Source organism: Callospermophilus lateralis, chromosome 10 (assembly GCF_048772815.1).
Source record: "Callospermophilus lateralis isolate mCalLat2 chromosome 10, mCalLat2.hap1, whole genome shotgun sequence".
NCBI lineage: Eukaryota > Metazoa > Chordata > Mammalia > Rodentia > Sciuridae > Callospermophilus > Callospermophilus lateralis.
In genome coordinates this window covers 39158555-39161252 of record NC_135314.1, presented here as the reverse complement: position 1 = coordinate 39161252, position 2698 = coordinate 39158555, and the positions used below count along the sequence as shown (strand labels likewise).

Below are 2698 nucleotides of genomic sequence, written 5' to 3'. Positions count from 1 at the left end.
GTAAAATGGGATAATATTATCTATATGAAATACTATATAAACATAATTGTTAAAAAAACCTCAGAATATGGAAAAGTCCTTCACAATACTTGCCTTACTCTAGGCTTAGAATTATTTTTGGATTATCTTTTTAGTAAAAATGTGATAATTAACAAAAATTAAATAATTGAAAATTAACACAAATATTATTCTAAAAAATTATTTTGTTTTGAATTAATATTTGAATAAACTTGAAATTAGGTTGACAGTTATTTCTTTTAAGCTTGATGTTTTAGTCAGCTTTTTCATTACTGTGACAAAATACTTAGAGGAAGAAATGTTTATTTGGGACTCAGGGTTTCAGAGGTTACATATAGTCCATGGATGGCTGACTCCATTGCTCTGGATGCAAAAGAAGATTGCACATGATAGGAGAAAGACCCAGTAGAGGAAAGCTTCTCAGCTCATGGTGGGGTGAGGAAGCACAAAATGAGAGACAGAGGAAAGGGGCTGCAGGAAGAACAGTCCTTCCAGAACAAGTCCACAGTGACCTCACTCCTCCAGCCATGCTCTACCTGTCTATAGTCACCACCCAGTCAGCCCGCTGAAACTAGGGTGCACTGATTAGTTTACGGAACTTATAATGAAATAATTTTGCCACTCACTGTGCCTGCATAAAGAGAAGATTTTGGGGGTCAACTCATATCTTAACCAAATCACCTGATAAACTTTAAAAAATCATATATGTGTTTCATCATGCTGATGTTGCTGCATGGAGTCCTTAAGAAATATACCTTAAAGGATGAAATTGATAAAACATCTTCCATAAGTAAAATGTTATCATGCATATGAAGCATATGCTAAAAAATGAGAGAATTCATATAAAATAGCTAAAAATATTAAAAGTATATGAATAAATGAAAGTCATATTTAAATTATTAGAACAAAATCCCAAGTTATCTATGTAACTTAGAATACAATTTATTTAGCTTTTTATAAACATAACTATTAGTATTTTTTAAGCTGGATGGCTTAAATAGTTCAGAGGGATTAAAATATTAATTTAAGGATACCATGTTCAATGAAAAAATGCAATAATACCACTAAAATAGACATTTATCTTAATCCAATTCTGAATTTAAAACCACACTAAATTAACAACAGAAATGTAATTGTATTAAGAAATGGTGCCTAAATGAGCTCAGAAAGAGAGCAAAGATTACTAATGCATTCATTTCCTTGAAAAATAATTATTACTTTCCAGTTTTTAGATACAATGCCATTCTCTATGGCAAATTACAGAATTAAACAAAGCAAAACTTCTATTCAGTAATGTATTTCCCAATAAATGTGAAAAATACATAGAAAACTGGATTGAAAAGAATTATGCTTTAAACAGTATCAACTGACACAAAGAAAGCAAATACTAGTTGAAGCACCAACATGGAGCTGAAGGCTTACATGGAATTCAGGAAGAACTAGAGATATGTTAGAATAAGCTGTCATTCAAAATGGCATTGGTGACATTATTGTGACTGTCTTCTAGAAATGACTATGATGGATTATCATGAGAAATAAGGGATAAAAGCAAAATGAGGGTAGCATTAAAATTATCATTTCTGGAATCAGTGGATGAAGTAAAAAAATGAGAATCAGCTTAAGAAGACCCATCTAATTTTCACTTTTATTTATCTTATCGCAATAGATAACCTAATATTGCCTTTATTTCTAAATAAAAATTTTGTTTTTTCTAAGAACAATGTAAAGATATTTTGAAATAAATATGTGTTTGCTTAGATATTTCTAAGTTTGATTTGCTAAATATGATAAAGCATTGCGTGGGATATGGGATTTTAGTCCCATGATCAACTATCAAAAAAGATGGCAAAGATGTTTTTCTTAAAGAGAAAAAATGCTGGGAAAACAATGTGCAAAAATTGCAAGTGAAGTGCTGGCTTCGGCAGCACATATACTAAAATTGGAACGATACAGAGAAGATTAGCATGGCCCCTGCGCAAGGATGACACGCAAATTCGTGAAGAGTTCCATATTTTTGAGAAATAGAAGAAGATCTTAGAAGATGGAAAAATATACCCTGTTCATGGATAGGCAGAACCAACATCATCAAAATGGCGATATTACCAAAAGTTCTCTATAGGTTTAATGCAATGCCAATCAAAATCCCAACGGCATTTCTTGTAAAAATAGATAAAGCAATCATGAAATTTATATGGAAAAATAAAAGACCCAGAATAGAAAAAACAACTCTAAGCAGGAAATGTGAATCAGGTAGTATAGCGATACCAGACTTCAAACTATACTACAGAGCAATAGTAACAAAAACAGCATGGTACTGGTACCAAAACAGGTGGGTGGACCAATGGTACAGAATAGAAGACACAGAAATCAATCCACAAAATTACAACTATCTTATATTTGATAAAGGGGCTAAAAGCATACGATGGAGGAAGGATAGCATCTTCAACAAATGGTGCTGGGAAAACTGGAAATCCATATGCAACAAAATGAAACTGAATCCCTTTCTCTCACCATGCACCAAAGTTAACTCAAAATGGATCAAGGAGCTTGATATCAAATAAGAGACACGGCATCTGATAGAAGAAGTTGGCTACGATCTACATACTGTGGGGTCAGACTCCAAATTTCTCAATAGGACACCCATAGCACAAGAGTTAATAACTAGAATCAACAAATGGGA

General features: G+C 32.5%; 1 non-coding gene across 1 annotated transcript; it reads left to right on the top strand.

The window, feature by feature from the left end:
• Positions 1-1927: 1927 nt before the first annotated feature.
• LOC143409075 (U6 spliceosomal RNA) lies at positions 1928-2034 on the top strand. The gene has a single exon (XR_013092586.1). It is a non-coding gene; the product is annotated as a U6 spliceosomal RNA (small nuclear RNA).
• Positions 2035-2698: the final 664 nt, after the last annotated feature.